This window comes from Oryx dammah, unplaced genomic scaffold, assembly GCF_014754425.2.
Source record: "Oryx dammah isolate SB20612 unplaced genomic scaffold, SCBI_Odam_1.1 HiC_scaffold_10, whole genome shotgun sequence".
Taxonomy (NCBI): domain Eukaryota; kingdom Metazoa; phylum Chordata; class Mammalia; order Artiodactyla; family Bovidae; genus Oryx; species Oryx dammah.
In genome coordinates this window covers 36,898,741-36,911,779 of record NW_024070194.1, presented here as the reverse complement: position 1 = coordinate 36,911,779, position 13,039 = coordinate 36,898,741, and the positions used below count along the sequence as shown (strand labels likewise).

The 13,039-nt window shown below is 47.3% G+C and overlaps 1 long non-coding RNA gene across 1 annotated transcript in view; it reads left to right on the top strand.

Moving 5' to 3' along the window:
• Positions 1 to 398: 398 nt before the first annotated feature.
• The window catches only part of LOC120868943, a 26,167-nt gene continuing 13,526 nt past the window's right edge, over positions 399 to 13,039 (top strand). Inside the window, exons 1-2 of the long non-coding RNA XR_005722349.1 lie at positions 399 to 7,713; positions 12,602 to 12,615. This is a non-coding gene — a long non-coding RNA (uncharacterized LOC120868943). The remainder of the gene's footprint in view (positions 7,714 to 12,601; positions 12,616 to 13,039) is intronic.

Below are 13,039 nucleotides of genomic sequence, written 5' to 3'. Positions count from 1 at the left end.
ACTTTAAGTTAATTTTATCTTACAGTCCTTTGACATGACTTCTGATTTAATTATTCAAGGAGAGTTTGGATAGCGCTCACACGCTGTGTTCTCTGGCTTCCCTTTAATTTGTGACATTTGCTCTGACATGGCGAAACTCTAACCCTGAGCATTGTTGCATAATGTGAGAAAAGAAAAGGTTGGTTCTCTGGTGTTTTGCTTTAAGGGAGTTACATTATTTTACATTTATTTAATTTTCTTCTTTTCCAAAATGAAGAATTATTTCTCTACCAAATATAAACTTGTCTGAAAGTTAGCAAAAATAAATGTAACAAACTTGTAAGTGCATATATTTTAATTTGAGTTTTTGCTCTTTTTTTCCTGTCTTGCAGCCCCATTGCTCATATTCAAGTTTGATTATGAAAAATAAATATTATTCACTAGCATTAATAAAGTGGTTTTCAACCCAAGGAATAGGTTGACATCCAGAGGTGGAAATTCTGAACTATAAGGGTCCATGTGAAGTTTGGAAGTAAAAAGATGCTGTGTGCCCCACCTCGGGACTCAGATGTCATTAGCTGAATTTCCAATTTCAAATAATTTGACGGTCTAACATATACTATTACAGCCCTATAAAATTCTACTTGTGTGTTATTTATTTTTTCAGTTGCTTGACTTGATATGTCTAATGTATCATGAATTATTTTAATAATTGCTATAAAAATTAATGTGTTATAACCAATTATTATAAAATTAACAGAAAAGATAAAACTGCTCACCTGTCTTTTGTGACGAGGTCACCTTTTCTAAGAGTGTCTGCACATGCTCAGAGGTGGACCCACCATCTTTCCTTGAGTCTCTGGTGATGTCATGTCTTCTGGTCCTTTGGGTCCTCACCCGTGCTAGACATTCAGCTCACACAGGGCCAGGGTCTCCTGAGCAATAAACAGTGTCACTCTAGCTTTTACACATCCCCTTTCCAGATGTTCTTGAGTCAGCATGAACGTTATTAATTCACTTTAATTAAAAAAATAATTATACCGTGTGCCGATCCTAGGACAAAAGCCTAGTTGATTTAAAAAGTGAAATTGGAGTGCTGGATGGGAGAGCATGTGAAGGGGGAGGCTCAGGTGCCATGACTGAGTGTTCCCTAAGCCGGGCGTTTGGTTTACTCTTACGTTTGAAAAGTAGCACACTTGTTAACACAGGGAAGCAGAGGAGAAGCAGTCCTCAGCCCTCCTTCCAATGAGAGAGCGGCATCGTCAGTGTGCTGATGCTCCCTAGAGTTTGCTGTTCACTTTTTATCGTGTGACAGGTACGTTGTTGTTCATGATGACTTCAAAAGCACTTGTGTTATTCAAAATAGTATGTGTTTATTATGGAAAATTGAATATTTTTTGTTTAAAAATTACTGATAATCCCCACAAAGTCATTCATGTTCTGTAATTATTTTGGTCTTCTTATATACTTAAATGTTAGCTTTTATAAATAGTGAGTAATCTCATCAACACTGCTGGGTTTGGGGGTGGGGCAGTCGGGGGCATGCTGGCGGAGCCCTGGCTCAGATTCAGTCTGAGCTGCTTTTGAGCTTGGGGTGCCCCTGGGTCAGGAGACCTGGAGTCAGTTTTGAACCTTTGGTTTCCGTGCTGATGCGAGCGTGTCCTTGGGTCAGGCTCAAGTGAGTCCCCTTGGCCAGCCCTTGCTTGTGGGAGCCCAGGCCTGTGGTTTCTCTGGGGAATCGTTGTCCTGGAGGTGAGACCTGAGGCGGCTTGATTTCTGTTCTGTGGAAGGAACCTCTGCTTTCGGTTGTTTGGCCCTTTGTCTTTGTGATGACAGTGACGAACGCCAGTCCCTCGCCTGTCCTGATGTCCTTTGCCCTCCCCCCCCCCCCACATTTCCCTGTCGCTCCCATTTCCAGGTGCGGGTGGCCCTTGTTCCACTTACGCCAGGTCGTGCGATGCTGGGTTTTGAGGGTTGACTGTGTCCAGGCCGTTGGTGGCTGTGACGGTGTACTTGTCTCCATCAGGCCTTCTTAGGAGCTGGGGAGCTGATAGCAGGGTTGCCGATGGGATGCTGTTGCAGTCCAGCCGCTCAGGCTGCCTGAAGCAAGGGGTCCTGTGTGCGCCCCGGGTTGGGGACTGTGGCCCAGGTAGGAGCTGGTTCCCAGCCTGCCTTCGGAGGCGTCTGCAGGTCATGTTCTTTGCTAACACACATCTGGAACTCTGTCTGGAGGGTCAGGGTTTCACCAGCAAGTCTCACTATTTTTAGAGCCCAGAGCACAATTAACTGAGACGGAATTGCTGTAGGTGTAAGTTGTCTGGAAGCTCGGGGAAAAGCTGCCCTTCCGAGCTCCCATCACGCCTTGTGGCCACTCCTGACCCTGGGCCATGTCGTCCCTGTCCTGCCCTCTAGCTAGGCTCACATGTCCTTAGTTCTTTGAGGTGCCGAGGACTTCTCTCAACAGTGTCTTTTCTCTTGTTAAATAATGGGTGAGCATGCAGAACCCCAGTCTTTTATTTGGAGTGTTTCATCTGTCTGCATGGTGTGGGCTGCGGCCTTTTCTCCTGTGTGTGGAGATGGACTCGCTGGATCAGGTAGTGGAGGGTGGCATGGCCGTTCCCAGGGCACATGCCCGCCTTGTGTTTCCTTCCAGTAACACGTGTGCCTCAGTGTGTTTCTCTCCAGTTCTGTGCCCCGGCTCCACCTTCTACTACTCTGTTTCCGCCTGACTTAAACACATGCAGTAAGATTTATTAAAGCAAGGGCATCAAAAGAGAGTTCCTTTGAAAATGGGGAGGATAAACGTTAAAAAGTGCTGCAATGTGTAAAGTGACAGAGAAGCCAGAACCAGCACTGAGTGGACAGCACTGGGTTGGACACTGGGGTCATTGCCATGCCTGATGCATGTTTATTGACCAGATGGGCTTAGTGGAGGGGTCATGGAGGGCACAGACCTTAGCTCGAGCGTCATGGGACCAGAATGGTGAGTCTGGTGAGGTAGAACTTGAGACCTTGACCTTGGCACTTTGCTGTGATGTGTTGTACGGCCATGCAGCTGGTTTATTCTGTGGCCTCCCATGCTGGTGGGCAAATCCCTTATGGCTTGCTCCCTGGAGACTGTGCAGGGCGTGGGGAAGGTGGCGTGCACACGTGTCTGCATTGCATTCCTTTCCTAAATTAGCATCTGGGGACACCAGCTGTGTCCCCAGAGGACTCTCCTGTTCTGTGGACTTGGGAGGTGCTGCCGGCCCCACCCTGTGATGGTGCTGGGCCTCGGGCCTTTGTTCTGGACAGAGGGAGCAGAGGTCTAAGGTAAGAAGCTGCTCTAGAAGGAGCTGGTGCCAGCGTGTCTTTAGGGACGTAAGCTGTTCCGGGAACCTGCTTGTTACTTCTCTGTTTAAGTTGGGCATGGTCTAAGGGCATTTGCCCTATAGATGTGCCCACCTGCACATCTTGGAAGATCAGTGGTTTACTGCAGTGGTTCCAGGGTTCGTGTTTGTAATGCACACTCTGGCCCCACCCAGACCTTCAGAATCAGAAATCCCGGGGAGGGAGCCCCCCCACACCCCTGTAATATGCCCTGCAGGCAGTTCTGATGGAACTCGGGTTTACTGGCTGCAGAGAGCCAGGCTCCCGCTGTACTTCCAGCCTTAGGAGGCCAGGTTCTGAAACAGCTAGTTGACAGTATTGTGTGGCAGAAAAATAGAAACATTTTCCTAAAATGGGCATGTAAGAAAAATGTTTTCTTTCATTGTGTTTAGAAAACATTTTCTAGTAGGTAGGCCCTGTTTGGAATTATGGTGAGCTCTGTTCTTCTGTCTTTGCTTATTGCAGCTGGAGAGGAAACTGTTCATCCTGGTCAGTTAGAATACGGGCATCCTCACGACGCTGGGACGGGCTGGGTGGCTGTGGTGACAATACCAGGTGTCTACTGAGTGTTGCCAACTGACATTTCCTCAGGAACCCAGCAGGAGAGAAGGCTGTTTCTGTGAGTGACCGAGGGTCCTGGGTCTGGATCATCGAACAGGAGCTGCAAGCGTGTGACCACAGAGAGCAGGACGGATGGAGCTGCCTCGCTGCTGTCCGGTTAGGGTTGCTGTGCGACCGTCCTGTCCGTGGCCCCGGTGACCCCAGAGCACACAGGCACCTCGGGTTTTCACCCTACAAATTGTCCTCAGGGGCAAACTCTCTGCGGTCACCAGGCCGTGGCGTGGGTAAGGGTCTGACCTAGAGGAATGTGGTGTGACCTTGAGATCCTTTTAGATTAGAACAGATTTTTTACTTCATTTATCAGTAATTTATCAGAAATGATCTTGGACCTGTTCACATCCCCTTTTTTGATAGGAAGGGAGGAGGAACCTATCTTTAGAAAATCTTTATATGTCAGTTGAGATGTAATGAAGCCATAGAAGAGAAATGTGGCCCTGTGATCATGTGATACCACATGGTGGCTGGACCTTACACATTTCACACACGTGCCACGCATGGCCCTGGTGGTCACGTGCTCCCTGTTGCCCCGACACAGGCCCTTCAGGGCGGGACATCTCTGCTCCATGGTCTGCATGGCCGTGGCAGGCGGAACAGGCCCTGCTGTTTTTCTGTCCTCCTCCCGCCTGCCCCTCCTGGTGGCGTGGGGTTTGAAGTCCACCAGCCACACTGTTTCAGGGCTGCTTGCCTCTCAGGGCCTTGTGTTGGGGTTGTCTTTCCCTCGAGCTGATCTTCCAAGCCGAGGGCCCCAGGGCAGAGCTGCAGCTGTGGCTGCCCCGTTCAGTGGCCGAGCTTCCTGCTCTTGCCTGGGGGAGACCCCAGGAGTCTGCTTCTGTGTGCGGCCTTGTCCTCATTCACGGGGGCACACTGCCTGCTCCAGAGTGGCTGTGGGTCAGGAAGCAGGCTGGGCGGCACCCTGGGGCATCTGGACTGGGCAGGAGGCTGCCCAACTCAGGCATGTTTCTCGCCATGAGGGGAGGTCGCTTCTGCTTGGAGCTCATGGTTCACCCCATTACCTGCCAGGAGGAGCTGTGTTTTCTTGTGTTGCTGAAGGCAATATATTTATTCATGTTAATGTCTTGTTTTGCAGGAGCTGTGCTGGGAATTTAAATATTTAGGCTCAGTTGTCATGCATGATTGAATTGCACTATGGTATTACTCTTTGTAAAGACTTTGGGTTTCTCATTAGAAGTATTTTCCTTTTCTTCACTTAACTGAAGCAAAACCTGCTGTCGGTATGAAGAAGCAGATGTATAGTTACGATGTCAAATTATATAGTATTTTTCTAAATAGCTCATGCTCTTCTCAAAATTTCTGAAACTCATTTATTCATCAATCATGGATTGAATGCTTCTGTCCCAGTTCCCTAGTCACTATCATATATATTGCTAAAGAGTTACTTCTCTCTAGGAAATAAGAATGAAATAAGAATGCACTTAGAACTTGGCTTAGAGATGATTAAGCAAGATGCTTTGGCATAGCACTTGTGTTGTATTTTTACTAGAAAATGTTTTCTCAGACTTGACACGCAGGTGTTGGCAGACCTGTGTGCCTGACGCCTGCACCTGCCCTGCATGCGTGGGGCGTGTGCCTGGCCTTCTCAGAGTGTGCGAAGGGTCGGGAGATACTGGCCATTTCACATTTTGTTGTGGAGAGTTAGTCCTTGGGCAAGAGTTTTGGTTATTTCCTGCCAGATCAGTTATCTACTTAAATCTCCCTTGTTAAACTTCGGAAAAGAGAGGAAATGAATTGAACAGTTTTTGTCCTTCTGAGCAGTGAAAACACTGGAGCCCTGGAGTTTATTATCAGCTACTGGAACACTGGGCAGTCTGGAGTGGAAGTGGTGGGTGGGGAGTGTTTGAGCTTTGGGAGGATGTGTGGGTTCATGTGTCTGAGGCCTCCCATGTCACCCTGAGCCATGTCAGAAGCACAGGCACTGTCTTCTGTGGATCAGTGGCCTTTTCCATCAGTGATGACTTTGGTCTCACGTCATGTTGCCTCATGACGTGCCCTCATCTGGGAGGAGTGTCCTGCTTCCTTCCCTGTTTGGGAACCAGCTGGAACCTGGTGTGACAGTGTGGTTTGACCTGGTTCTTGCCCGTCTTTGAAACTTGACACTTATTCCAACAGACATCATGTCATTTGTCATGGAGCAGAGTCAAGGTGATAATGTATCAGGAAGATAGAAGTGTTTGGAGAAAACACATGGATGGTATCTGTGACTATAGTTGTCAAGAAATACTGAGAAGGCTGGGAGAACACCTCAATGGGAGAAACCTTGTGGGGAATGAAGACCCACTTCTGTGTCTCCTCCACGTTATCGCATCTGTGGTTGCATCCTGCACACGCAGCAGAGGGGCCCTGCAGCCCTGGGACTGCCCCCTCTCCAGGAGGGTTTTATAGCAAGAGGGGATGGTTACCAAACACTCAGATAAAGGCCTTCCCCACCAGCGTTGGCGTGCTAGCGGTGTAGGAGGCGGGTCTGGAAAAAACAACCCCGAGGCCTGGAGAAATGTAGATTAGGATCATGTAAGTTGTCTTGTGATACACGAAGTCTTGTGAATGTGCCTTGTAAAAGGAACATAAATACCACCTTGTTATGTGTTATGTTTTCACAGCAGTACTTATGCAAGAGCAGAAGTGAATGCCAGATTTTGTGTGTCAAAACAATGATTATTACTCACCACATTCCACTGAAGAAATAAAAGTTCACAAGTTAAAAAAAAAAAAAACCCCACATTTAAAGTAGAAGGGGAGGGGTAAGGTGGGAAAGGAGCACTTATTTACTGATGCTGGTCCAAGAGGAAGTGACGGATGTGGTCTGTCAGCCTTTTTTAAAATTGGAGGATAATTGCTTTACAATGTTGTGTTTGTTTCTGCTGCACAGCACTGTGAGTCGGCTGTATGTAAACACGTATCCCCTCTCTCTTGAGCCGCTCTCCCAACCCCCATCCCCAGCCAGCATCGTTTAGCCCAGTGTGGTGGCTGGTTCTGTGAGGCTCTTCCCTGGGAGCCATGAGGGGTGTAGCTGGGAACTGACTGAGAAGAGGGAATTGTCCTTCTTGGTGAAGAGGCTGCTGACCTCTGCAAGGGCAACCTTGGGTCCTGATAGAGCAGTGCCCGTTCTCCGCAGGATGCGGTATGAGGTGGGCCTGAGTGTCCAGACTTGGTGGGCCACGTGCCCTGGAGAGCCTTTGGGGTGGGGTTGCCGGGAGCCTGTGCTCTGGTGGCCAGTGTGTGACCTTAGCCAGCCGGATGGCTCTGGAGAGTTACCTGGGTGTGAGTGGGAGGCATGGGCAGGTAGAGGAGCGGCCGTTTAGGGTGACGGTGCTGTTCAGGACACCGCCTGGGATTCGTGAAGAGACCGTGGGTAATAGGGTGGGAGTAGGGAGGTTGCGGGGAGGGGTAGAGATGAGACAGACAAGAGAATAACCAAGTGCAGCTGTGACCTGAGAGGGGCTGGTTTGGAGAAGGAACCAGCTATTAGAGACATTTTGGGGATAATTGAGCTAGTTTAATATAAGCTGGACGATGATAATATGAAATTATTGTTAGCTGTCTTATATGTGATGATGGTTTGTAGTTGTGGAGGGTCCTGATTCGTACAGAAAGTCTGGGTGAAGAGTTAGGGGTGAGCAGTCAGAAGTCCCCCACTTACCTTGCAGTGGGCCGGGGGAGGGGGTGCTGGTCAGGTAGTGGGTGGTGGGCCGGTTGGGTCAGTAGATGATAAAGTAAATATTAGTAAGTGTTAACAGTTTGTTGGATGCGTGTGGAAAAAGTTTGGGTACTTCCATTGAAGCAGTCTTTCAACTTTTTGGTATGTTTGAACATTTTCATGATAAAAAAGGTAGAAGAAAATAAGAAATTGAGAGACCTATGCTCATGACTGAGCCACTTCACTTTCACTTTTCACTTTGATGCCTTGGAGCAGGAAATGGCACCGCACTCCAGTGTTCTTGCCTGGGGGAATCCCAGGGATGGTGGAGCCTGGTGGGCTGCCATCTATGGGGTTGCAGAGAGTCGGACACGACTGAAGCGACTTAGCAGCAGCAGCAGCAGCATGCTCTTTGGATCAGGATGGAGGGTTAAAGCGTCTGTGACCTGGTTCTCAGGATTGGGTGTAGGGTTTCCTATCTGGCTTTCCCATTCAGTTTTCCTTTCTCATAGAGTTACTTTGTGCGTAGTTCAAAGTGTAGACGATACAAAAAGTGTCTATTTGTGGATTGTCTTAAAAACTGAAGAATTGGTTAGGGAAACAACCTGTAAAGATTTGAGCTTGAAAGTCTATAGTCACAGTTGCCCTCAGATACCGATGCTTTGTTTGAGCTGGTTTGTGTCGACCACTTCTCCACCCTGGGCTAGAAAGGACTGTCCTGTCCCCAAGGATGGCCTCTGTGTCTCTTCTTGTGCCCTTCACCGCACCGGTGTCAACACCTCGCCCCTGCTGGACTCTGCCCTCCTCGGGGTCCCCCAGCCAGAGCAGTGGATGCAATAGACCCCCTCTCACCTACCCTGGATGGGTGACTGAGGGAACCATGGGTCTCTTTTCTCCCCCTGGGGGCTCAGGACCCCTCCTGGGCATGGCTGTCAGGACCCACCAGTTTATGCAGTCCCCCAAGGTGGCCTTGACTCCAGGGAGGCGGAGGCTGATCCTTCGGCCGGTCTCTATCTCTGTGACTGTGTCCTGCGGTCCTTTCCTCGTGTTTGGAGGAACAGGGGGTGCACAGGGCAGACGCCGCCGTCCCAGTTCGGTCTTCGTGGGTCTACAAGCGCTCCTCCCATTCCTGACTCACCGTGACCTGCTGTTCTGCTGCTGCTTCTTTCTGTCTGAGATGAACCGCAGCCCCTCTCCTCTGCCTGAGCCCTGGGTCTTTGTTCAGTGTCCGACACGGACACCAGTCCGACCATCCTAGATGCAGTGCCCTGACACTGGTGATGCTTTCTGTCTACCTGGAAGAGCAGAGGCCATTTAGTCGCCCAGGTGGGCTGTTGGGACAGGGTTTGTACCTGTAGGAAGTCCACAGCTACAGTTCCTGTTTATCTACAGCCTGCTTGTGAACAGCTGGAAAATTGTCAGACCTGCTTCTGGTGTGTATGTAGTAGTTGTTGTGGGGAAGAGGTGGGGAGTAACCTCTTTTTATTATGTTAAATCAGAAACCCTCACAATTTATTGTGAGTTTCTTCAGCATTAGCAGTGATAGAAATCTGTGACTTCCTTCCTGTGTCCTCTCCTGCCAGCTGGAAAGGGGGGTGTCTGCCACCACCGTTTGTAAAATCCTCTGTGTAGCTTGTGCACCAAGGGGACCTCTCTTCTCAAGGTGAATTCCTTAGCTCGATTCAGAGCAACTGGAAAGCTTGCTTGAATCTTGTGTGTTTTTGATTGCTCCTGGAAACCATCTTCTCAGTCTGTTTGAATCTTGGAGTATGTGGGGCCAATTTGAAGTAAAGATTTATGTAGGTGGATCATTGAGGACAGACTTCTGATCATGTTTCTTTACATTATGTATAATACTTCTGTGTTATTCTCAGAAGAATTTAGGATGTTGATAGTTTGGTGAGAATCTTTTCCTAAGTAGCATTAGTTTTTTGGTGGTTCATCATTCATAGTTAATGTTAAGCAGTGGCCTGAGCTAGACCGAAGTTAGGTTGGTGCCAACACCCTTCATCACTGAAGAAACTCCTTGGAAGAAGGGGAGGGGGGACACTCCATTTATGACCTTCCCACTCTGCGGTGTCACTTTGAACTTTCATAAGCTGCTGCCTCTGTGAGTAGAGGCTGGTTAGTGCAGCTGGTTCGTACAGGCAAATGGAAAATGACAAACACTGTGATACTCGGAGATGTGACATCAGGAGAGGTTAGGAGAAGAAAGAGGACAGGGCAGTTCCCTCGGGCGTGTGAGTGTGGAGTCTGTCTAGAAGTTGTTGTTACACAGACACATATTTTTGTTGGTGTTTTCCCTGATGAAATGCTACTAATTTGGCTACTCAAACCAAACTGCCCAGATAGGAAGGCTTCATGTTCTTTGATTATTGGGGTTAGTAAGTGTAAGTCTCATCTTACCAGGCTGACCCAAGGGAGTTTGAGACAGTGGAGACTGTCCTGGGGTGGGGGTGCTTCTGTAGGACCAGAGGATCCTCCTTCCAAGAGGCAAAGGCAGGACAGTCTTTCAGAGAGAGAGAGAGAGAGAAGAGTTTAAGGAGAAGAGCTGCTTCAGGTGCCTCTGTTTGGGGGTTTGAACACATTTCTTCATGTTGATTAAAGGTACTCTTTGTGGCTCCCCGTGTGTCAGCCCCCTGCTTTGGGTAAGGGAACCCCGACAAGTAAGTCACAGTAAAATGTCCTGGTGGTGATGGTGGCATGGTTGTTGACCGTCAGTCATAGTCAGGTCCTTTCATGTCCCTCCTCCTGCACAGTGTCTGTGTCCCAGAGCACGTGTGGACCCAGGTCTCCCTTGAAAAGTGCATCAGGACTGGGACGGGAACGTGTCCCTAAACACTGAAGTGATGCAAAAGCATGCAGAGGCATTTAGGATCAAGTTGTTGTTTTTTTTTTTTTTTTAAATTTAAAGCGTCCTAAATACAAAATCGTCATCAGTGAGATCTCCACTGAAATGGAACGATCCCTTGAAGGTGCTTGTCCCCTTGGAGGTGCTTCTGCAGAAACAGTTTTGAGTTCAGCTGCAGTGAAGGGGAGGGGATGAGGTTGACTGGCTTCCAAACAGAAGCTGCCCAGGGCTGAGCTCCTGTCCTACCCACCACGGTTCCACGGTCCTGCCCTGGGTGGTCCTGGTGGAGCTGGTCTACCAAGTTAGAGGACTGGTCCTCATGACCTTTCTGAGATTAGAGACGTAATTGACCTGAATAACATTCTTCATCTTAAGAGTTTATCTCATCTCAGACCTGGATAGAAAAGGGACCCTCTGTGTTGTTATGACCTCCTTCTGTCTTTTCTGAAACCTGCTTCAATATTGCTTTGGATAACCACACTCTCTCTCTCTTTTATTAATTCCATTATCCTTTTACTTAAATTCTGTGCTCTTGCATGCTTCACTCAGTCTCCATTCTGTTCCCTGATACAGGTTCTTCCCAACTCAAAAATTAAAAATAACATTTGATTCTACCTACTACAGGTTTCTAAAAGTTTCACAAGTCCATTGAATATTGGTTATAGAGTATTGGTGGTTTACTTACTGGAAAATTACATTTTAAGTAGAGTATTTGAGCAGCAGTGATGCTTTGTTCTTCGTCCTGTATCCATAGTGTTTTGAGATCTCCTGTGGACTGTCCCACTCCTTGTGTCGCCGCTGGTAGTCACAAAGGTATATGTTGAAGCGGCATTGACAGTGATCGTTAACTGCGGTTCAGATGTGATCACAGGTGTCACTCTTCCTGAAGCAAAATTGAGCCCCTGCTGATGATATATTCTTATGCAGATTAAATTTAAATGGAGATTGCTACAAAGCTATAAACGCCCCCAGGGACAGATAAACACCTGGGAAAACAAGACTCCAGAATACTCACTCTGCTTCCCCTAAAAGATGGGAAGTGCAATAAATACAAAGAACTCAAGCAAATGGTGCTTTAAAAATGGGCTTATTTTACTACATTAATTAAATTAATAAGTGAAAGTTTGCATTAATTTTAATTAAAATTAAATTCATAATTGAAGTAACTTTAGTAATGTGAATTATCTGAATTAATTTTAGGTACTTTAATTAAGTTAACATATGAAATAATGTAAATTATTGATTTGAATTACATAAGTTACTTATGCCTAAGAAGTCTTAATGTTCTTTGAGGGCAAGGTCCCTTCTTGCTGCTTCTTTTGTGTTTACACATTGTCTGTTTCCTGAAGGTTTTCATGTGATGTGACAACTCTGTAACACAGTCTAGCAGGATGGAGAGGAGACCCCTAGAACATCTGCCATGATACACTGTCTCCACTTGGGACCTCAAGGTATATTAGCCACCAGGGCTCACATCTGTGGTATCTGTTTAAGTGTGAAACTAATTAAAAGTTTCCACCTTTAGTTTTAGGCAAGGTAAATGCTTATTATGAACTCCTGCTTCTAGTATCAGATACTTGGTTTATTCAATCAGATTGTCCCCACACCAAAGAGACAGAGGGAGCCTGTTAGCTCTGCTACTCTGGTCTGAACCAGATCAAAGAGGTCTTATTAATTATTCATTATGACATTTCATACGTTATTTTACTTTTCATAATTACCAGAGTCTGTATAATTAACCTCTCATTTAGTGGAAGTGCATAACATTAAATAGGGCTATAATTACAACTATTAAAGAAAGTATATGGAAGAATTTAAAGATCTTTAATTAGAAAGAAATTTTTTTTTTTTTTGTTTGGCTCTATAGTGCAGTTTTTCCTTGTGTACAAGTATCTTTGATTATTTAAACAAAGAGAGAAACCAGAAAAGCAAGCAATCGGTGCTGTTCTGATTGGTGGCAGTTGTGTGGTTTCATTTCTTGGTTAGAGATGTGGGCTGAGTGTGTGAGTGTCTTTGATTTTACGACACAAGTTTTACAGCACAGAGATGCTTGGGTGCTTTGCTGTTTTATGGGTGAGAAAGTGAATGCTCTTCATTGGCCCCTGAGGGATCAGCTACCCTCCCCAGAGACAGACACACAAGGGTCTGCTCCTGGCAGGGAGTTCAGGCTACCAAACATCGTAAAGAATTTAGTCCAGACCTAGTTAGAATGGACTCGACACGAGGCTGGTGGTCAGCTTTGCATAAGGTGCTCTTATTTCAGCCCCCGCGTGAAGACACCTCCCGTGACTCAACGTTTGTGACCCCCTGGTGGCAACAACAAACTTGTGTCTGGTCCACTGGAACAGTGGACCTATTTTCCCCATCATCAGGACTGCCTGTCATCCTTCAAGATGAGGTCCATCTTTGAAGTTTCTGTCCGGAGGTGTCTGTGTGGGCAGCCACCTCGACCTGGCCTGTGGCGGGTGGAGGGGTATGGATCTCAGACTGTCATCCATTCTTGCAGCGCCAGGGGCTGCTCTGGGTCCAGGGGTGTGGATCTCAGACCCCCATCCATTCTTGCAGCG